This window comes from Brachycentrus maculatus, unplaced genomic scaffold (assembly GCF_059751285.1).
Source record: "Brachycentrus maculatus isolate JH-2025_06_01 unplaced genomic scaffold, ASM5975128v1 h1tg000343l, whole genome shotgun sequence".
NCBI lineage: Eukaryota > Metazoa > Arthropoda > Insecta > Trichoptera > Brachycentridae > Brachycentrus > Brachycentrus maculatus.
This window is the reverse complement of record NW_028281092.1, coordinates 478,225-503,677: the sequence shown is the minus strand read 5'-3', so window position 1 is coordinate 503,677 and position 25,453 is coordinate 478,225. Positions and strand designations below refer to the sequence as shown.

The 25,453-nt window shown below is 34.1% G+C and overlaps 1 protein-coding gene across 1 annotated transcript in view; it reads right to left on the bottom strand.

Annotated features, from left to right (window-relative positions):
• The window catches only part of shot (dystonin-like protein short stop), a 331,096-nt gene that overhangs the window by 214,523 nt on the left and 91,120 nt on the right, over positions 1 to 25,453 (bottom strand). The gene's annotated exons all lie outside the window — the stretch shown is intronic.

Sequence of the window (25,453 nt, the reverse complement as noted above, 5' to 3'; positions counted from 1 at the left end):
CCACGAGTGAATAAATTTGAATAAATAAAGCTCTTCTTGTGTTATTGAACTGTCGTACAAAAACTGCAAAAGAATATTGTTCTGTAAATTGTGCAGTGTCCGCCGTATAAATATTTTTACAGTAAAGTAAACGAGAAGTTCACGTGGGAGTACCTACTCCGAGTTAGCTGCTCTCGACTTGCGACGATGACATCATTGGACAAACGTACGAAGGTCCTTATACGGTGATGGAGACGCGAAAACGGCATCCGACCGTACATTCATACACCGTCAAATGCAAACACCTTTAGCGGATTAAAAATACAAAGTCCACGGCAAGAATGGGGAGTCGTAAGAGACATCCAATGAGCAAACGAAAATTCACGACGATGAAGGAAGATTGGTAAATTATCATGAACATTTTTGAAGAAGACATCGAGCAAAATGCAACGGTCATATTTAATATTTGGCCTACAACATTTTGAGTGTGTCCAAATACTTGTTCACAAAATCTGGATTATCTCCAATTACAGGAGTCATTTTCATATTATTTCTTATGACATCTCATCAAAGATGAAGAAGAATATGAAAGTCTGGGGTCATTTACGGGGCTGACGACCGTCATAGGCTGGTTTAAGTGATCACTTTACACACGTGTAACATTCACCAATTCTACCCATTATTGACAACCACACTACTCAAATTCTTGGATGTTCTATATATATGAACCAATTTTGAAACATTGTTCTTGAATCACTAGAACTTCACTAGAGACATCTATTGGTGAGATGAAACCCTTTTTGTTAACTATACATTTTACAGGAAACGAGAAAAGGGAAAGACTACTTAGGACCAGAGAGGCTGTTACACACGTGTAACATTCACCAAGAATTTGAGTAGTGTGGTTGTCAATAATGGGTACAATTGGTGAATGTTAAACCAGCCTTTGACGGTCGTCAGTCCCGTAAATGCCCAGACTTCCATATTCTTCTCCATCTTTGATGAGATGTCATAAAAAATAATAATATTTTGTATATTAAAAGCATTGTTAGCATTGTGGTATGGTAATATAACGCTTTCCTTGCCATTCAACGTTTACTTTTAAAAAGTGGCATTACACAAAGTGAAAGATGAATGATGAGGAGAGGGTCATATTTAGATGGTATAGTTCCAGATATGCTGCATCTGTTTATCTTACAGGGAAACCTACCTCTTCTACATAAATTGTACTGACGGTATCCTGCAATTAGCATGCAGAATTGACCGTAAATTGTGGGCAGCAGTCTATCCGGATCTGAAGAGTGCCGTTTCGTTAGTAAATGTTCGAAAAATCATAGTATATTGTGGTCCTTCGAGCCGGATTTTCATACAAAATACCGAATAATAAATTATTTTTTTTTAATTGAACACTTGAATATACCACTTGATGAGTTTCATTTATATTTACGACTAGTTTCGAAAACAGATGTTTTCATCTTCTGGTAAAAAAACTAATTAATTTTAGATGAAAACATCTGTACCTAAGTTTTCGAAACTAGTCGTATATATCAGGTTGTCATTCGCAAACTTGAGGAAAAATGGAATAAAGAAATTTTACCAAATACTCGAAATCTATCCTTAAATTTTGATTGTATTACAGTTATCCCTCCAGATATCACAAATCAAATATAAGCCACGTTCGTTAAAAACAAATAAAATTTATAAAATGCAACCCAATTTAAAAAAAAAACTAGGAACATTGTTCGCATCTAAATTAAAATAAACACTTGGTCTGAAGCCTTTTTGATGCGATGGCCAAACCTCCCAAGAGAATGTCAAGCGTAGAATCACCAGACAATTTCCTGTCGACAGTGAATTTACGGTCGCGGACCGCTCAGCGACACACGATTCTGCCATTTGAAATAGACAAAGGTTATAATTATGCATATCCGCACATTCACCTCCTAAAACTCGAAACACGTTCTCCTCAAACACTTATAAACATCATTGTAGACATAAAAATCCGGTAAAACTTTCAACCGTTTCTCGATTCGCTGATTTGGGAAGAATCTCAATTTGGCAAGAACGGCGAGGTGGGTTATCGAGATCAAATCAAAGCCGGGCGATGTTTCCGACCGTCCCACAAGAACAAGGTAACGGGTCGTGTATAATAAGATAAGCTGCAGCGATCAGCGCTTAATGTCTTAACAGAACGGTAATCCGGCTGACAAATACAGCAAACGCGGGGCAGAGACACCACTCGGCTTCCACAATGATAAACGCATCACGCAAACAAGTTCGGATCTTGAATACAAGGATCTCTGCTAAATGAAAGCTTCTCTCAATCCAACATACGTTAGATGGCCATATATATATATATATATATATATATATATATATATATATATATATATATATATATATATATATATATATATATATATATATATATATATATATATATATATATATATATATAATTATATATATATATATATATATATATATATATATATATATATATATATATATATATATATATATATATATATATATATATATATATATATATATATATATATATATATATATAAATATATATAAATATATATAAATGTATATTAATATATATATATATATATATAAATATATATAAATATATATTAATATATATATATTTATATATATTGAGCAGAAACTCTTTTATTAGTATGGAGGTCCGAATCCTGGATTATAATCACGCACATGAGAAACGCCAGAAAATATCATTTTCATATTTATTATTTAAGCTTATAATTTGACTAGATAATTTATTTACAATATGTATAAAGTTTCCAAAATTTAAAAACGCTTAAAATTAAAGATGGAGGATGGAACATGGCAATACCGTCAGTAGGAAGAGATGGAAATATTACAATAAAGGCACAGGAAACACGCCATTTGAATTTAAACGAGGTGCTAAATCAAACCTACAGATCGTTAAAATTTCTTTTGCTTATCTACTCACTAAAATTAGACCCACGCATATTATTAAGCATTAAATATATAATAAAATCAATAACGCAAATTGCCTGCTTCCGTGGAACGGTGAAAAACATATGATGTCATCCGTTAGTATCCAGATTCGATTCTAGACTGGGTCTACAACAAAAAAAAGTTCAATAAATTCACAAAAATACTATTCTCAACCGGCCAGAGAAATAAAATCAAAGCTTTGCTAAAATGCAATCAATATTAAATAGATTCCATAAGCACTATGTTTCATTTAAAATGAGAAAAGTGATATGAACGAGATGAAAAACAAAGATATATTTTTTGAATTGAGTAAAGGATATTGAATTTAAAATTTACTTGTTAACACCTCCATTTAATAAAATCTATCGAGACATGTCGCTCACTCCTTTCAAGAACGTCATAAATAAAAAATCGTAAATTTTCAGTTGAGCATGTTTTCGGGATGCCCAGAAAATGTACTATATACCAGCAAAAGAGGCATATTTTTAACTTAATATTTACCTGCTATAGGGCAGAAAGTGCTGTTTTTGCATTTTGAAGAAAATTTACTGTATAATTATTTTTTTAAATATTCTAAATATTTTTCAAATGGATAAAAAACCTTCAAGTTTTACCTAAAAAGATCTGTTGCACAGTAAAAAGTTCAATAAGTGGCTTTATATTTATTTTGAATACATTGTATTACATTTTTAAACTTTAATAACGTTCCCCTGAAAAATCAAGTTTTTTGATTTATGACGTTCTTGAAAGGAGTGAGCGATGTGTTTCGACACCAATGTAGGACAATGTTGAATAATGATAATAAATTTGGATAATTTATATTTAGCCATTTTCGTAAAAAAAATACCTCAAGGGCGCTCCACTGTGAATGAATCCATCGAAACACGTGTCAAGAATTTTACGAGATTTTGCTAAACAGTGGTAAAACTTAGTAAAAGTTTAATTTACAATAGATATTACCACAAAACGACTGCCAGATTAATGAATCTAATTAATTAACTATTTGTTGATATTTCGAACAATATCATAACGTATTTATTGACTTGGCGTTTAATTTGTAGAACTCCATTTTAATTTATGTATTAATTTTAAATCAAACACAGATTTTTTGAGTCTACTAAGTTGTATTTTATTAACAAAAAACACATAAAAAATGCTTTAACAAGGCGACACAATTGTCACAATATAATTTTTTATGTATTTTTTGTTAGTAAAATACAACTTAGTAGACTCAAAAAATCTGTGTTTGATTTAAAATTAATACATAAATATCATAACGATTTAAGTAGAGAACTGACTAAATTTGAAAATAATCTATTTTTGTATTCAATTTATGTATTTGTCATTTATACCGTGTCGCAGTCGGGATAGTATGAATACTACTTCTTCCTGGCTACATCCCAACTTATTTTCTTTGTAGACTGGTGGGGTCAGCTATCCTCGTCTTTGTGTTGTGGGTCCTTTTGTCGTGGACAACGTCACCTACGCCATGCCTGCGAATTATGTTACCTTTCTGCATCACCCATGAACTCCTTGGTCTTCCTCTAGATAACTTTCTAGAAAGATCCATTTCTATTGCCTGGTTGGCTACGAGTTCATGTTCATGTTCGAATATGATAGTATGAATACGGAATCACTAAAATTTACTATGTTTCCTATTCTCACCAAACCTTGTTCACAAATCTAATCTGGTGAAGATTAATGAAGCTAACGATTCAAAACAAGACCATCGATTTTATGCGCCATCAGAAAGGCAGTAAAGCCGAAAGCATTAAAGGATGACAACTTGTTTGTGAACAGATGTCATCCCATAACGTTTCCACTAACATCTAAACTGTCAAAACTGAATTAAGACTTATGACCCTTCGTGAATACGCCGAAGTACTGGTGACATCACCCACGCTAAAGTGAACAGACGCCTCACTTAGCGGAATTGTTATAGATGGAGAAAATAAACAGAGGTCTTCTGCATTTAGTCATATGTCGCGTTAGAAAGTCGAGTGGATGAGGGTTATTGCACCAATGGTAGAAGAACCGTAACGGTCAATTTACTATGTATGATATATTGGAGAAAAAACAACCATATATAATTTTATATGCTATTAAATAAATATAAAATAATACCCTTATCCGCACCCCAATGGTGCATAGGGCACTGCATTATACAAACACAGTGTTATCTTGATCGTTTACACATGAAGGAAAGGTAATCAGCCCTCCGCTTCAGGTACCAGTCCAGGGTAATATTGAATAAATATTACAGTGAAAAAATCACTTATATTTATTTTACCCCCCTGGGAATCGAACCCGGGACCTCCAGAACGGTAGCCGAGCGTGCTGACCATTACGCTGCGGAGGCGGACAATATGCTATTAAAGACATAAATATTGGAGCCCAACTATCTATGTATATATGGTTAGTAAAAATTTCAACATTTCGAGTGTGTCCAAATACTTGTTCACAAATCTGGATTATTTTCATTATAAGGTATTTAAAAAATTAATTTAAAAAAATAATTTAAAAAAAAACTTATAATTGGAGATAATCCAGATTTGTGAACAAGTATTTGGACACACTCAAAATGTTGTAAATAAATTACCTAGTCAAATAATAAGCTAAAATAAAAAATAAAAATGATATTTTCTAGCGTTTCTCATGTATGTCAATATAATCCAGGATTCGGATCTCACATACGAATAAAAGAGTTTATGATTAATAAAAAGCTTGTATCATCTGACCATAGATGTCTCTAGTGAAATTCTAGTCGATTCAAGCAATACGTTTCGAATTTGAACAACATATATAGAAGTTCCAAGAATTTGAGTAGTGTAGTTGTCAATCATGGGTAGAATTGGTGAATGTTACACGTGTGTAAAGTGATCACGTAAACCAGAATACGACGGTAGTAAGCCCCGTAAATGCCCAGACTTCCATATTCTTCTTCATCTATGTTGAGATGTCAGTAAAATAATATACTAAAAATTTCATTCACCAGATAATGGAACAAACAAAAACGGCTTTAAACGTTATCGTATGGATGAAAATACAAAAAAAGGGTTTTATAATCATTGGTCAAGTTAAACCCATAGATTATATTCGACCTCACGATATCGAAAATAATGAAAAACAATATTTACAACATTTTGAGTGTGTCCAAATACATGTTCACAAATCTGGATTATCTTCAATTATAGATGTTATTTCTCATATTATTTTTTTGACATCTCATCAAAGATGAAGAATAATAAAATTTCATCTCACCAATAGATGTCTCTAGTGAAGTTCTAGTGATTCAAGAACAAGGTTTCTAAATTGATTCATATATGTATATAGAACTTCCGAGAATTTGAGTAGTGTGGTTGTCAATAATGGGTAGAATTGGTGAATGTTACACGTGTGTAAAGTGATCACTTAAACCAGCCTATGACGGTCGTCAGCCCGGTAAATACCCAGACATATTCTTCTTAATCTATGTTGTCAATAAAATGATATAATAAAAAAATTAATTCACCAGATATTGGAACAAACAAAAAGGCTTTAAACGTTTTATCATCACTGGTCAAAATAAAACCCATAGATTATATTCGACCTCACGATATCGAAAAGAACGAGAAAGGATATTATTTATGGTGCAATTTATTTCGCAAAAATAGACTATTTATTTGTTTACCATTCATTACATTAAAGATACGTAAGTTGAATCCTACTGGCATCGTAATTTATAGCTAAGATAACAAGGACGATTGATGGATGCTGCAGAAACTATTAATCAGATGCAGGAATGCAGAAACCGATGGCGATAATGAAAAAGCAGAAGATAAGAAAAAACACTAGCTAAATGGAAGAATAGCTATAATACAGTATGCACAACATAACAAAGAGGCTTCGGCTAAGGATGACCTCATCGGATGACGTCAGATAGACCAGTTCGGCACGGTGGTTGGTGCACAGAACAGAATATAAAACTAACAATAACGTGTCGGGTTGTGGTCCTGTGGTGTCGCGGACTCTTACGTCAGAGTTTCTCGGTTCGAACCGACTCTTAACACAATTTGATACCTATTTCTAATAATGATCCGCTTAGGCTCACAGAAATAGTATGAAATTGAAATATTTGTGTAAACAATAAAAACATAAATATTTATCTTTGAAAAAAATAGTTTATTGGTGTTATTTCTACCATCAAAGTCGTGTCCTATGCATCACTTGGTATCAGAGAGGAACCAGAAAAATAAAAAAAGTTGTAAAATATTATATCATACATATTTAACAGTTTGGAGCAGTTCTCAGGGTCTTATCTTGACCCATCGTTGAAGTCTATTCGAATGAAATGTCAGCCTAAACACCCGAAAATTGAAAAAGGATATTTTTTAGCGTTTCTCATGTATGTGAATATAATCCAGGATTCGGATCTCACACACGAATGAAAGAGTTTCTTTACATCATTTTGAGTGTGTCCAAATACATGTTCACAAAATCTGGATTATTATTGGATTATTTTCATCTCACCAATAGATGTCTCTAGTGAAGTTCTAGTGATTCAAGAACAATGTTTCAAAATTGGTTCATATATATATATATATATATATATATATAGAGCACACAAGAATTTGAGTAGTGTGGTTGTCAATAATGGGTAGTATTGGTGAATGTTACACGTGTGTAAAGTGATCACTTAAACCAACCTATGACGGTCGTAAGACCTGTTAAAGCCCAGATCTCCATATTCTTCTTCATCTATGTTGAGATGTCAAAAAAATAATATAATAAAAAATTCATTCACCCGATATTGGAACAAACAAAAAAGACTTTAAACGTGATTGTGTGGATGTCAAAAACAAAAACAAAAAAGACAAAAAAAGGGTTTTATGATCACTGATCAAAATAAAACCCACAGATTATAATGTATGGTACAACACTACTTAGTTTCAATGCCCTACAGAGGCGAACCCTCGCGACAATGACAAACCGACCGACGCGAGAGACGCATGCGCGCCCAGCTGTGTCAGGTCTGTAGATATTGCTGGGGGGCCGCGACAAGCCATCTTCACGGAAACGGAACGGCACACGGCCAATGCGGTGCGAAGGGGGAATCCGCAGTCAGCTGTGCCCGGCGAACCGAGCCTGACTTCCTTCCTGCCCGCTTCAGTTCCGGTAGGGTAAGGGTCCCAAAATCGAGGGTTTCGAAGGTCAAACGATAACAGGATATTTCAAGGGTTAAATTGCCAACATTCAACAATCTATTTTATTTTATTTGGGAGTATTCTTCTTTTTCAAACCCTTATCCGCACCGCAATGGTGCATAGGGCACTGCATTATTTAAACGCAGTATTATCGTGATCGTTAACATATGTAGGAAAGGTGATCAGCCCTCCGTTTGAGGTACCAGTCTAGGGGTTATATTGAAATAATATTAGAGTGAAAAAATTACTTATTTTTATTTGACCCCCCCTAAGAATCAAACCCGGGACCCCGGGGCCCGGGAATTTGGGAATTTGGGAATTTTACAGAAACGTTACATCAATCAAGTCATGAATATAAATGAGTTACACAAAATAAGTACTTGTGTGTATCTACTATTTCACATATGTAAATTTGTGAAAATAAATGAGTTACACAAAATAAGTACTTGTGTGTATCTACTATTTCACATTTGTAAATTTGTGAAAATAAATGAGTTACACAAAATAAGTACTTGTGTGTATCTACTATTTCACATTTGTAAATTTGTGAAAATAAATGAGTTACACAAAATAAGTACCTACTTGTGTGTATCTACTATTTCACATTTGTAAATTTGTGAAAATAAATGAGTTACACAAAATAAGTACCTACTTGTGTGTATCTACTATTTCACATTTGTAAATTTGTGAAAATAAATGAGTTGCACAAAATAAGTACTTGTGTGTGTCTACTATTTCACATTTGTAAATTTGTGAAAATAAATGAGTTACACAAAATAAGTACCTACTTGTGTGTATCTACTATTTCACATTTGTAAATTTGTGAAAATAAATGAGTTGCACAAAATAAGTACTTGTGTGTATCTACTATTTCACATTTGTAAATTTGTGAAAAAAAATGAGTTACACAAAATAAGTACCTACTTGTGTGTATCTACTATTTCACATTTGTAAATTTGTGAAAATAAATGAGTTGCACAAAATAAGTACTTGTGTGTGTCTACTATTTCACATTTGTAAATTTGTGAAAATAAATGAGTTACACAAAATAAGTACCTACTTGTGTGTATCTACTATTTCACATTTGTAAATTTGTGAAAATAAATGAGTTGCACAAAATAAGTACTTGTGTGTATCTACTATTTCACATTTGTAAATTTGTGAAAAAAAATGAGTTACACAAAATAAGTACCTACTTGTGTGTATCTACTATTTCACATTTGTAAATTTGTGAAAATAAATGAGTTACACAAAATAAGTACTTGTGTGTATCTACTATTTCACATTTGTAAATTTGTGAAAACACCTTGAAGAGGGACGCAAGGGAGTAAACGCGCAAAAAGGGAAGATCAAAGCTAAAATCGAAGACAAATTGTACGAATCTAGTGACACACAACGATATAATTGTCGAGTTTCAATGTAAGCGATCTCAGTACTGAGTAGAACATATCAAAATCCTCATATTTATCGCTAACCAATTTACATAAATGAACAATAAATATAGGAACATTGTTTAGAGTTTTTTTTCTACTCTTGGGAAGCGTCAGTTATCCTGGTGATCCGACTGGAAACTCTGAAGCATATACGTTTCAGGAATTCCAGCAAATGAATGTGTTAGTTCAGTCATTCACAAAAGACGATCAAATCTGCCGATTTTCAGCGATCATCCAGAGAGTTCATTCTAAAGAAGATTGCAGACTCAACATACAAATATTACAAGTTTCTCTTCAAATACTTGGTAATTGGTGATATTTTTAAACATGTGAAGAGATCTCTCTGCAGCGCATCAGCAACAATTAGCTGATTATGTAAAGTAGAACGAATTAATGGCCTGTGTCGTCCAGCTACTTTGAATGCTAATGCCTTTTAATAACCATAGCGCTACCAGCAATTCCACTATGATACCATCAAAAAATGTTGTTCTGGCATTATCGGCTAGTTGTTCGACAGTTGGTCGAGACGTTTTGGTATGACTGCACCAAGAATGAAATTGACTTGATTGTTTTCCTGCACATTCTTCACATGGCATTCTTTGGCTTTTAAATCAATCTTGGCAAAAATTGGCTCGCAACTTGCAATTAAACTTTACTTTAATAAAATCAATTATTCGCATTCTTTTACAATTTTCTCATTCAATTTCTGAATATAACATAAAAACTCTTTTTATGAAAATCCTACTTCGCAAAGCCCCTTCAGAAACAAAAGTAGATAACGTCCAAAGCGATATTGTTCAGCATAGCAGAATAGTTTCTCTTCAAGGTTTTTTTTAAGGTTTTTTCTCCATTTGAAAAAAAAAATGTATATTTAAAAATATAATTAAACAATACCTTTTCTTAAAAATGCAAAAACAACACTTTCTGCCATGTAGCGGGTAAATGTCATGCTAAAAACATGTTGCTTTTGCTGGAATATAGTACATTTTCTGGGCATTTCGATAACATACACAACTGAAAATTGACGATTTTTGATATATGACGTTGTTGAAAGGAGTGACCGATATGATAATAATCCTTTTCAAATAAATATCAACCTGCTTGAACACATCGTATTGTAAACCAATGTGAACAAACCTGCTAATTTGTATGTTGGTGCCCGCTAACTATTCACTTCCCCTCCGAAGCCAATGATGCGAGATCCACGAACGAATGCCACTCCTTTTAAAGCCAACATCAATGGCAAACCAATACATCACATCCTTCCTACGTGGAATCTATTAATTAGTATGTGTAATTGATCGATTGAAAAAAGTCAAATACGTCTTCGTAATGCCAGACAGTCAAAACATGTGATGCAACATTTATGGTCGAGCACTATGAAATTAAAAATATAAAACTTATAAATCAAACTTCGTTGTCAGCCAAAAGGAAAAAAAATCACCAAGAAACCATAGTTATTACTTAATTGTTTTTTCCTCCTCCATGTACGAGTATGTGTTATGAGTGTCTTAACTGAGATGAATCATTTACGACAAATTATTGTAAATAAATTATCTGGTCAAATTATAAGCTTAAATAATTCAAAAGAAAACGATATTTTCTGGCGTTTCTCATGTGTGTGATTATAATCCAGGATTCGGACCTCACATACTAATAAAAGAGTTTCTGCTCAATAAAAAGCTTCCTATCATCTCACAAATAGATGTCTCTAGTGAAGTTCTAGTGATTCAAGAATGATGTTTCAAAATTAGTTCTTAAATATATATAGAACTTCCAAGAATTTGAGTAGGGTGGTTGTCAATAATGGGTAGAATTGGTAAATGTTACACGTGTGAAAAGTGATCAATTAAACCAGCCTATGACGGTCGTCAGCCCCGTATATGCCCAGACTTACATATTCTTCATCATCTTTGATGAGATGTCAAAAAATGAGATGAATCATATCTTTTTTACAAAAGACGATGGACGTCTGACCATTCCTGGGTTTACGACTTGGCATTTGGATGGCTTAAGTGATCACTTTATACACTTGTGTAACTCTCACAATTCTGTCCATTATGAATTGCCTACTACATCTAAATCGCATTACTTTGTTTAAAGATGTTTTTTTGCATTTTTAGCATAGGATCCCTTTCGTATGTTAGTTTCAATAGATGTGGAAAACTTTTTTTGTATAGATGGGAGTTGCATTTATTATATATACCTTGCTTTTTATGTACAAGTTTATAGATCTTCCAGCTAAAAACGTGTTTTATTTTAATCTGCGTTGGAAACCGGAAGGATAAACTAGTGTGGTAAATCAGGACCTTCTCAGCATTTGCTCATTGCTGGGAGAAAACCAAGTAAAACTCCTCAGGAGAAGCCGGACTGTTGACTGTCGTCAACAGGCCTTCCGTTCCACTGTGGAATGTTGACTGATGGTTGCGAATTCGTTAAGTAAAGATAATAAATTTGGACACAGGTGAGATTCATTCAGAATCTGTTCAGATTTTTTTTTTAGGAGAGAGAGAGATTGAAGGTCTGAGAGCTCGTCAAGACATATATATGTAATAAAATACCTAGGTACCTACCTATACATTTTATTAAGACTTACAAATAGTACCTACATAAAACAGTTCTACCACCAGATGTCGCATGCGTCGCGCTGAGTACAGTATCTACTCAATGAATTAGGGCCACGCAGAATTTCGCGCAATTTCTCAATTCAAACAGGAATAACTCAGAGAAAACCTTGAATAAAACAACATTGAATTTTATTTACACATGAACACTTTATTACGCTTAAATTATGCATATATTTTCATATAAATATAGTTAGTATTTAGTATTTCCACCTTTGGCAGAAATAACTGCATCAATTCTTTTTGGCATACTTAAAATGCACTGTTTTATCATGTTTTTTATTTCTTCGTCTTCTGACCAAATTTTTTGAATATTTTTTTTTAGACAGTCTACTGTCGGATTTGGAAATGAGTAAACCTTATTTTTTAACATGCTCCATACGTTTTCTATAGGATTAAGGTCCGGAGAATTTCCAGGCCAGGGGAGCAAAGGCAGATTTTTGTTGGACAAAAATTTTATTATTGATTTAGCCCGGTGGCAAGGTGCCCCATCCTGCATGAAGGTGTATGGACCTTCTGTTGGGTCGAGTGTATGGTAGAAGGGCAATAAAATTCGTTCGAGGACCTGCTTATAGGAATTTTGGTTCATTGTTCCTTCCACGAAAAACAACGGCCCAGGTAAATTGTTAATAATACGTGACCATATCATTGTTGCAGGGGGGTGTTTGATAACTTTTACCACACAGGCCTCATTGTAACGTTCCATTGGTGTTCTCCTGACGAATCGACGGCTCTCTGTCACGGCTTCTAACCGGCACTCATCACTAAAGATGACCTGAAAAATAATGAAAATTTAAGTTTAATTCAAATATATAAGTTTATTTACTAAAATGATATGTTGAAAATTAAATTGAAATAAATACCTTTTTCCAAACATCTACCGAGTAATTTCGATGTAGCCTGGCCCATTTTAATCGATCCGCTTTCATTCGTGGTGTCAATTTTGGTACTTTTACAGGGCGCCTGCATTTCAGATTTACTTCGTAAAGACGTCGCCTCAGTGTTGATACCAATATATTTATACCCTCTTCTTCCAATTTTATTTTTAATGTTTTTGCTGATGCACTACGGTTTTCTAAGGCACTTTGAACGATTTTTCAGTCCTCGGTGTTGTTTTTCTAATCCTACGACAGTTCTTTCGCCGATTGCTGGTGGCGGGTGACTGATTTTTTATTGATTTTGAAATTCTGTCCACTGTTTGACGAGAAACGTTTTCTTTTTTTGAAATTTCTCTATTAGATAGTATTCCTAATTTCAGTAGCACTATAACACTAGACTTTTTTTCCTCAGAAATGTCTTTACTTTTTCCCATTTTGTCCTTTTCAAAAAAAACACTTGTGTTTACAAAAAAAATTAATACTTTATGAACTAAAATTAAAAATTGAGTTTTTTTCACAAGACACGATAACTATATAACCTCTCTAAACAAAACAACAACCAGAACTCAAGAAACTTCACTAATAAATGAGATAGGACTATTTTTTGAACTTTCAACTATCTGTCTACCTGTGCTAATTAGGGACCTTTCTCAGAAAAAGGGTTTGAAATTTTGTAAAGGCTTAAGTAATTCAGGTATATTTTACATATTATTGAAGGTAATATACATGATATTAGATGTCAATAGAAAACTTAAAGTATTTATGTAAAATAAATATAATAATCCAAAAGATTTCAGAGTATTCAAAAAAATAATGGGTGGCCCTATTTCATTGAGTAGATACTGTAAAACAAAAGACATCAGATAGAAAAAATATAATATTCTGAACTGTCAGAATCAGATAGATAGATAGATAGAAAAATATTGTAAGATTAATTAAGAATAAACTTTAATTATAAACTTTAATTACAAAGCAACACATTGTTTATTTTATTATTATACACCCACTTTACATATTATTTACACCCAATTTACGAAAGAAAATATTACCACGTTATATATATTATGTATATTGATGTATCATCCATTGATTGCAAAATTCAGTGTTTGATCTGACGAATAATAAATAAATAAAAATAAATCAATTGAGAACAGCAAAATTTAGACACGATCAAGGAATCAATTAGGTGTTTCCAATACATTTTCAGAGCGTCAAAAAAAGATCTTAGGAAACCGCGCGCAAATAACGACACAAATCGATTCATTTTTATACACTATCGCTGTTTCCATTATAAAGCCATGATTCTCATTGCCAACCGTCTCTTGACAGGAACGAATCCAAAATTATAAGTTCAGAACTGAACTTTGCCGCCGGGAGATCGCCGCTGGACCAACTTTTAAACCCAACTTGGCGTCATGTTCGCGGCTGCATTCCGCATTAGCCTGGGCTAACGGGACAATATACAGAAGCAGTCAAATTTTGATGTAATAGAACTGTCAAGCCATCTTATTTGACAAATGATATCTTCATCAGCAGAACAGAAAATAAAGCCATGAAATTTAAAGATACAAAGCGAAAAAAAAACTATTCAAAATAATCTAACCAAGGTTGGACTTCAAAGAATGAAACAAAAAAAAAACCGCAATGAAATGGTGCAACCCAAAAACAGAAATTTTGTTTTTGGAAAGTATTTAGAAAGTATGTTTTCAAGGGATGAAAATTTTGAGGAAGACATGGAAAATAGGGTAAATGTTTTGAACTAACTCATTTTAAACAGCTTAATTACCCATTTATTTTATTCAAGTTTTACTTGGTAAATACGACTATTTCATTATAATTTTTTAACATCTCATCAAATATGAAGAAGAATATGGAAGTCTGGGCATTTAAGGGGCTGACGACCGTCATAGGCTGGTTTAAGTGATCACTTAACACACGTGTAACATTCACCAATTCTACCCATTATTGACAACCACACTACTCAAATTCTTGGAAGTTCTATATATAGGAACTAATTTAGAAACCTTGTTCTTGAATCACTAGAACTTCACTAGAGACATCTATTGGTGAGATGTAAAGAAGCTTTATATTAAGCAGAAACTCTTATATTAGTGTGTGAGATCCGAATCCTGGATTATAATCACACACATTCTTCATCTTTGATGAGATGTCAAAAAATAATATGAAAATAACTCCTGTAATTGGAGATAATCCAGATTTTGTGAACAAGTATTTGGACACACTCAAAATGTTGTAACCAAAATATCATTATTTCTATCACGATTCCTCTGTCTACCTCATCGTGCAACGCCCAAAAGGTCACCGAGATAGTTCTAAGGCATTAACCTCCACAAATCATCTATTTATCTATAAAGCATTAATTACTGGCTTTGTTCCTTCGTCGGATAGTTTCTAGGACCCGATCTTTGCGCAGATGCCTCTCCGAGGACAAGCCATAATCCATAATATAATATTTGGACACACTCAAAATGTTGTAAATAAATTATCTGCTCATATTATAGGCTTAAATAATAAAAATGAAAATGATATTTTCTGGCGTTTCTCATGTGTGTGATTATAATCCAGGATTCGGACCTCACATACTAAAAAAAGAGTTTCTGCTCATTAAAAACCTTCTTTTCATCTCACTAATAGATGTCTCTAGTGAAGTTCTAGTGATTCAAGAACAATGTATCAAAATTGGTTCATATTTATATGTAGAACATCCAAGAATTTCAGTATTGTGGGTGTCAATAATGGGTAGAATTGGTGAATGTTACACGTGTGTAAAGTGATCACTTAAACCAGCCTATGACGGTCGTCAGCCCCGTAAATGCCCAGACTTCCATATTCTGCTTCATCTTTGATGCGATGTCATAAAATAATATGAAAATACTCCTGTAATTGGAGATAATCCAGATTTTGTGATCAAGTATTTGGACACACTCAAAATGTTGCAAGCCATAATCCAGTTTGGTAGTTAGCTCATTTCGCTATTTTATTTTTGAGCGACGTCACGAACACATCCAGAGCTGAATTTCTCAGGGGCGTGGTTGCTTCAATAAAAGATAATGGAGTTTGCGCCCGCAGCGATCCGATGTAATAACATGTTATTGAACTTGATATCGCCCATTTTGAAGGCTCTTTATTATTTATTAACTGTCTTTAAACAAATCCTGACCTTTATTTTTATTAATATGTAATGGATAATGGCTGTAACTTCCTAATTCTCAATGGTCCGTGACGGCATGATACGCAAATAAGTGCATATTCGTACAGCTTTTGATACAATCAAACTAGAACTCACATATCGCTCACTCCTTTCAAGAACGTCATAAATCAAAAAACTTGATTATGAAGGAAAACGTTTTTAAAGTTTTGAAATATAATAACAATATATTAAAAATAAATATCAAGCCACTTACTGAACTTTTTACTATGCAACAGATCTTTTTAGGTAAAACCTGAAAGTTTTTTCTCTATTTGAAAAAGAATTAGTTTATTTAAAAAAATAATTAAACAATACCTTTTCTTCAAAATTCAAAAACAACACTTTCTGCCCTGTATCGGGTAAATATTAAGTTAAAAATATGACTCTTTTGCTGGGATATTGTACATTTTCTAGGCATTCCGAAAACATGCACAACTGAAAATTGTCGATTTTTTTATTTATGACGTTCTTGAAAGGAATGAACAATATCTGAATCACAATCATTTAAAAAATATATATAAAATAATGCGAAATGGTTTAGAGAAAACTTGCGTAATAATTTTCAAAAAATGTACTAAAAATATCGAAATGGTTCAGAGAAAACGAAATGATTCAGTAAATCGCAAAAGATAGAATTCTGTTCGAAGAGTGTCGCTATTTCTTGCCTGAAAATGGACAATATGACTCCTGAAGAAGATCTAAGGGGATCCACATTGCTCCTATGGTAAGATCAGGTAAGGAATTCTGTTTCAAGAGAGTCTCCATTTCTTGCCTAAAGACGGACAATATGACGCTTGAAGAAGATCTATGGGGATCAAAATTGCTTCCTATGGTTAGGTTAGGCTGGAAATTCCACTTGAAGAAAGTTGCCATTTCTTGCCCGAAAATGGACAATATGACGCTTGAAGAAGATCTATGGGGATCCATATTGCTCCTCTAGTTTCTTCTTACTTTTATTTTATCAATAAACCAATCAATCCATAGAAGACTCAACATCGAAATTACCAATACAAAGAAATTCGCGCCGGTTATAAAATCCGTTCTGCACAATTCTAGATTCACCGATTGCATCATGACCAAAAAGTCTGAACGGCTCACGTCTGGTCCAAAATGCAGTGACGTCACGCCAAAACACACGGACCGTTAGAAGAGATTATCCCGAGAGCGCTGATTTCTCGGAATGCAAAATTAGAATGCCTTTTTTGCCTCCGTTTCTGATTACATTTTTTTTCTCATTTTAGTAATGAGACAATATTCATTATGTGCGCTCTTGCAGATTAATCTGGATCTATCCATCAACGATCTTGCTCAATTTAAAACATGGCATGAGCTAGACTCGGAGTGAATCACAAAAGAATGACTATGCACGGCTTATCCACGCTAATGTGGTATTTTTTTGTTTGGTTCGCCATACCCGCTATGTGTTCACACATTTCTCTGTATACATCATTCCTTTTATCATCCTAACGTAGATTGAGCACCACACAATGTGTAAGAGACCCATTTATGTACATAATAACTAAAATGAACACGAATAGTGGCATTTAAGTAAAGTAGTTCTCCAGGTAAAGACTGGCCTTCAAATATGTTTGTATGTGGGGCGTTGTTTATAAAAAGTGAAGGAATTTGCAATGAGTCATTACCAAAAATAATATTTTAATTGTTTAAATATACCCGTATACGGAAGATAAAAAATAGCACTTCAAATGATACAAAAATATCGCTTTAAACTAATTTTTGGTAATAGCTGAGAAAATTAGATTGAACGATATTGAAGTCCAAAAATATAAAATGTATACAAATGTTAAATCAGGCTAAATAATTTTATTCAGATGTATAAAAATTATTTATTTAGTTATTGCAAATAAAAAGTGAAGACTGCTCAGACGATCGTGCGGCAAAACTGATGAATGTCCGAATGATGATACAATGAAAATTAAAGGGTATGATAACCATAATCGATAAAATTAAGAAAGAAGTGATGAAAAGTTTGGACATGTGGAACCAATGTGCGAAAAAATGACGGTAAAAAATATCCATGACGAACAAAGTCGGATATAGAAGCAGAGGAACACTGAGGAAAACTTGGAATGATCTAAAATATACAACAGAAGAATTTTTGAAATCGAACCCGAAATAACACGCATGGTGGCAAAAAGTACACAACACCATATGACGAAGAAATTAAAAAAAAAAAAAACAAAACAAACATGAAAAAACGGGGAATTCGCTCTTAAAAATTAGTATGACCGTTCCGGCCCCAGGTAGGATCGTCCCACATCTCAACGAAGTGTAAAAATTCATATCAAGAAGCATTTCCAACTGTCCATATTCCTCTACATCTCCGTTAGCAAAACAATATGCAAAATCTACATTATGCAGCGCACACCGCTGTGTACCAAGCCGGAGGTGGTTTGTCCGTGCTGACTTCTAACGTCTGCAGTTCCGCAAACACGGCACAACTAGACCGAAAACAACGAGAACATATGTTTACAACATTTTGAGTGTGTCCAAATACTTGTTCGCAAAATCTGGATTATCTCCAATTACAGGAGTTATTTTCATATTATTTTTTGACATATATTCAAGGATGAAGAAGAATATGGAAGTCTGGGCATTTACGGGGTTGTCGACCGTCATAGGCTGGTCTAAGTGACACACGTGTAACATTCACCAATTCTACCCATTATTGACAACCACACTACTCAAATTCTGGGAAATTCTACCAATTTTGAAACACTGTTCTTGAATCACTAGAACTAAAGACATCTATTGGTGAGATGAAAAAAAAATCTTCTTCATCTTTGATGAAATGTCAAAAAATTATATGAAAATAACTCCTGTAATCGGAGATAATCCAGATTTCGTGAACAAGTATTTGGACACACTCATGTTGTAAAAAAGGACAATAACTCTCAAGTGATAGTTGACGTCAGGGGGAAATTTGTCTTTTCTCACCCGTTCGTTCCGCACGTCCAAACCTTACTTTTTTCTAAATTCAGAATGTTTTAAAAGATAATGTAAGACATCACTGCATGGAAAGAAGAAAATGGCAGTATACATAAGTAAATATTAACGGAATTTCTATAGAAGTACTCTCGTGTACGCATTAAAATCATCGTGGAACCATCCGCGCTAAACGAAAGCAGTAGCAATACAATCGGTACGGTACACTTACCGTCGAAGGACCAGCAAGCCGCGTCAGCGCTTGCCCCAGATAAATAAACAAGAACCTAAAGCTAACAATTCACATCAGATAATCCCGCTGCAATAGAATGCATTGACCCGCGGATCAGTGAGAGATTGAGAACTGGGAACCTTCCAAAAACAATGGAAAAAATGTATAGAGGAGTTAGCTGTCTCGCCTCCTAGAGCTCGGTCACGCCCCGGATAGCTTGAAAGCGTGACCCAAGGTTTCATATTCCCAGACAGTTCATCTCCGTAGCGGTGAAAAGGGAAGCAAACTTGACATCGCAGAAAAGCGACATAAACAACAGAAGTTTATAATGTCATTTTAATATCATGGCTCCCGAGAAGAGGAGATTTTCATTTATTTGAAATTATATGCTTGCATCTTTTTATGTAGAACATCAATAGAACTCGATATAATAATATAACTCCTTGGTGCGGAGTAGACTCGAGAGTGGCTCGATGATTTGGGAGCCACACGAGCTCTCTTACGGTAGATAAAGTCCAAAAGAAGTTTCTGAGGTATCTCTACATGAGAGAGTACGGCTATTATCCTTGGCTCTACCCGACCGAGTTTCTCCAGAGTATGCTTGGCTACAATAGTTTACAGACTAGAGAGAAAGTGTATTTGATTACGCATTTTTATCGATTGTTGCGCGGTATGATCGATAATCCTGAAATTATCCGGAACATTGGTCTGTATATTCCCGATAGTTACCTAAGACAGCGTCGGCATAGATTGTTTCACATTCCTATACACAGGACCAACCTGCCGATGGTTATGCCTGTGGGAAGAGCTACCGCTATGTTGAACAATATCTCATTGGATATAGATCTGTTCCATGTGTCTGAAGGAGTTTTCCGAAGCGGGATTCTTCTACACCTTTAGCAATAGTTCTTGCATAAAGTACATATTTAATGTATACGCTTTAATTTTTTTAGTTCTTAAAGTATATGTTAATTGAAAATAAATAAATTGAATTGAATTTAATTTAATTTAATTGAAGATGAAACGCAAGAGCGGCACGAAGAAATCAAACCTTTTGAATGGTGCCACAGTTGACTTTGTGAAATAATCCATCAAGGTTTTTAAAAGGTCAAGTCAACATATTCAAAGTACATCCGAAAAATGTTATTGCTAACACGGAAGTGAAACGCAGAGACCAAATTGAAAGAAAATGAAGTCATTTCAAAACAAACAATGATATTTACCAACTTAATTAAACCATCAAACCAGTTGAAGGCACTCTGCAAAAGGCTACTATACTCTGTACTTGAAAGCACATGGAGCATTCAGATGTGAAGTCACCCTTTTAAGGGCAAAATGAGTTGTAAGTAAATTCGAGAATAAATCGTGGAATATCGGCCAGATTGAAAGTTCGGTGAATTCTCACTGCTCTATTGTACGTTATCTGCTATTTGGTTTACTTTTTGTGCCGCATTGTTCCGTAGGAACCGGTTTCCTACAATACGTGCCCGTTTGGCCAATTCAATGGGAAAACTAGTAAAAGAACGGAAACTAACTAACCTGGGAGAACTTTGCGGGGATACAAATCTAAAATAGTTTAAATGACTCGTTAAGAAAGATCTTTTTAAATAAAGAGGGATTTAAAAGAAGAAAGACCAGGTGATGTGAAGGATCTAGAATTTATTGCCTTAGAGAGTGTGATGCATAATGAAAAATAGACATGAGTGATTTAAGCTCGTTTTTCTTGTAAACGTATCACTCATGTAGTACATGCTTGCTAACTTTTCTCTTTTTCATCTTTTTATGTTTTTAAGTTATAATTTTATTTAATTTTTTTTTGTTTTCTGATAGTCAAGTATTTTTTGTATTTTATATTAACAATATTATTCTAGTTCTACTTATAATACCTATTGTATTCTTGCCAGTATCCTTTACTATGACCTAAATTATATTGTATACCCACACACAGGCCATGCTTTTGTGGGATATTTTTTTTGTATTTATATTTTATTCATTTTTTTATTATTTGAATTTGTCATGTTTGTATAATGCAAAAGAATTTAAAATAAAGAAGAAAAAAAATTACGTAACACTCGAATGTCTTATTTTCAAATGAAAATGTAGGATATTTCACAACCCAGATAAAACAAAATGCTGACTCTTTTGTATAACAGTAATTATTTATGTGTTGCAAGACAACATTCACCAGTAATTCTATATGGTTAATCCTTAATTCCTTGTTCGTCAGCAGGGATAATCCACAAAATGTTGACAAAATACCATGTCATGTTTTTTGCCATCCATGCGCGATTTCAACTAACCATTTTGTTTGTTTTCTCACAATTAGAGTAGGCACATAAATCCTTCGACGGCCGTATCAGATTATTACGCTTATAAGGAATCAATTTGACCAAAATCGAGCAAAAATAATTTTAAAAAAAATAAACTCTAGGATACAAAGTAATCCGCTGAATCATCGAATGTTTTAAAGCTTAGCGAACAACGATCTACGATAGGCATACAAACAAAAATTAAGATCGGTCGCGACTAAAAAGGTCTGGTGTATCTGCAAACAAAATATATGAAGAGGAGAAACTAATTATCCTCTGTTGGTGATTTTGTGGGGATTCCAATTGCGACTATTGGAAATCAGATCTTATTACATTTTACTGACGGAAACAAAAAAAACAATGGAAGTTGACGAATTCCTGTCGAGTAATGAAGATAACTAACTAACTAACTAACTATCACGCCGCTTCCCCGCAGGGGTAGGCAGAGAGAATAGAGCGCCACACAACTCTGCCCTTGCAAACATTCTTCGCCTCTTCCACGTTCATGCATCTCTTCATACATACCCGCCGATTGTTACGACTCCTAACCTGATCACTTTCAAGTATTTGCCATACCTGATCGTGCCATGTTTTTCTCGGTCTTCCTCTGCTTTTTTTCCCACTAACATTCGCCTCGTAAATTTGTTTTACCGTTCTTTCCTCACTCATTCGTTCTACACGTCCAAACCATCTCAACACACCTTTCTTAAGCTTTTCTCAGCTTTGCATTCCTTCCTTATTTCAGTATTCGCGCATCTATCATACATCGTTTTGTCGCACATTCTTCTGAGAGATCGCATTTCGACAGCATTCAGTCTACTTTCATCCTTCTTTTGCCAACTCCATGTTTCACTTCCATACATTAGAGTTGGAACCAGGACTCCGTTGTGCACTGCCAGTTTAGCTTCCGCTGATAGGTTTTTATTTGCTATAACTGATTTCAGTGCACCATTCACTTTGTTCCCAGCATTCACTCTCCTTTCTATGACTTTATCAATCTTTCCATCCCTAGAAAACATACTACCCAAATACAATATTTGGGTAATGAAGATAATTGATTAATTGACCGGGAGCTTGATTGGGTAAGGCAACAGTAGGTACCGTCCAAGGAAGGTCCTTAATACAAAAAACGTCATTAATTGATTTTACAACAGGTTTTATCCTTTGTGAATATTTCACGTAAAAAATACAGACGTTTTTAGAGACATATGAACGATTTTCTTAAAATTCTAAAAGGGCATGACCACAAATGGGCGTCAGATGGCTAGAAATATTAGGTAAATTGTATTATTTTAATTATTCAAAAATGGTCATCAGAAAGCCACTTTCAAAGATATTCACGTTTGAAAGAGAGCCGCGAGCCAAGTAAGAATTCATTCTTATCTTATTCTTCAACAGGTTTAAGTGTATAATTCATACCTAAAACATACATATCACACACATGTAACATGTAACTTAAATAAGGTACTTTAAACAAGAAATATTTCAATTTTATTGGAACTTCTATATATATGATCCAATTTAGAAATTTTGTACTCGAATCACTAGAATTTCACTAGAGACATATATTGGTTAGATGAAAAATTAAAAAAAAAAACTTGCAAGAATTGGATAATGAATATCTCGGTAAAGGGAAGAGATACAGCAAAATTCGTGATTGTATATGATAGAAGCCAGTTGTTAAAATAATGCTGGCGAGTGTTTTTGCCTAGAATTTTCACTCATGAATTACATTAAATTATAGTAACTTTAAACATAAAGAGTAAAACCACTCACGAGTAGGCAAAGGCTATAAAACGTAAAAAATTGAAGCCTGAGTAGGGTCATGATAAGCGGTGTTGCATAAGCCGTAGCTAGATTTCAGAGTCACTTGGACGTTAGATAATTCAAAAATATATATACAAGAACGCTTTGAGCCGTGTTACGCCAAACAGCCGCAACTTGAGTTGCGGCTAGTTGCCTCTACCCATCAGAGTATCCGAAGCAAGATTCCGAACCGCACGATTTCGATTTCATTACAAGCGATCGACTAGTCAGTCATTTCGTTGTAGCGCATTCGCTACGCACATTTTTCTCTGCGTTTTCCATTTCTAATGGCTCGTTACGTGAGGGTTCCACTTTCTTGGCGCTCGCAGATGGCTGTCCCTAAATGGCGATGCCTCCGCAACGGCTGGCCAGATGAGAGACGTAATCGCCCGCTGTCGTCGACCCAGCAAATTCTTTCTCGACACAATTCCATGTACAACGTTTTGAGTGTGTTCAAATACTCCAAGAAGTCCAAGAAGAATATGGAAATCTGGGCATTTACGGGTCTTACGACCGTCTTAGACCGGTTTAAGTGATAACTTTGCACACGTGTAATATTTAACAATTCTACCCATGATTGACAACCACACTAATAAAATTCTTGGAAGTTCTATATATCGTAGTCATACAGGAGAAAGTGACCAAGTGTATTGTTTTACAAAATTGTGATCATTGACTATTTGATTTCTTACTAGCTTAATATTGCCCTGAAAAAATTCAAAAGGATTTTAAACTTGGAAGTATAATATGTTGACTTGTTAAAAATGACTAACTGCATTGGTGTTTATTTTGTTGCCAAGCAGAAGTGACTTAAATGGCCCTTTTACGTTTGGCAGTTGGTCACTTTTTCCTGTACGATTACGATATATATGATCCAATTTCGAAACACCGTAGGTACTTGAATCACTAGAATTTCACTAGGGACATCTATTGGCGAGATGAAAGAAGCTTTTTATTGAGCAGAAACTTCTTCATCTACAACTCAAATCACATCACAGTACTCAAATTCTTGGAGCTTCTAAATATATTGATCAATTTCGAAACCAACTGTTTGAATCAACTAGAATTTCACTACAGACATATCGCTCACTCCTTTCAAGAACGTCATAAATCAAAAATCGTCAATTTTCAGTTGTGCATGTTTTCAGAATGCCCAGAAAATGTACTATATCCCAGCAAAAGAGGCATATTTTTAACTTGATATTTACCCGCTACAGGGCAGAAAATGTAGTTTTTGCATTTTGAAGAAAATGTATTGTTTAATTATTTTTATAAATAAATTAAATATTTTTCAAATGTTGAAAAAACCTTCAGGTTTTACCTAAAAAGATATGTTGCACAGTAAAAAGTTCAATAAGTGGCTTGATATTTATTTTTAATACATTGTGTTATATTTTTAAACTTTAAAATCGTTCTTCTGAGAAATCAAGTATTTTGATTTATGACGTTCTTGAAAGGAGTGAGCGATATATGGTGAGAAGAAACTTCGACACACTCAAAATGTTGTACATTGATACTGCATCATCCCCGTTCGGACGAGAAACTTACAAAATGAAAAGAAAACAACCAATCAATTTAGAATGAACTAAAGAATTTATCGAAGTACCAACAAAAGATTATATCGTAAGAACAGAGAACGCGTTATTGATATGCAGGTTTAAAAAAAAGTAAACACAGTAAGTAGTTCAACATATCCGATCGTTAAAGACTGAACACACAAACACCAAGGACCTTGGAAGAAAATACGATTGGCATTACGTACGCATCTAAGCGCCTTAATGAGCTTAAAGGTCTTCGCCTCTTTCCAGGCGATAATTGAACGGAACAAGAAAAGAAGATTGCGAAATACTAACTACAG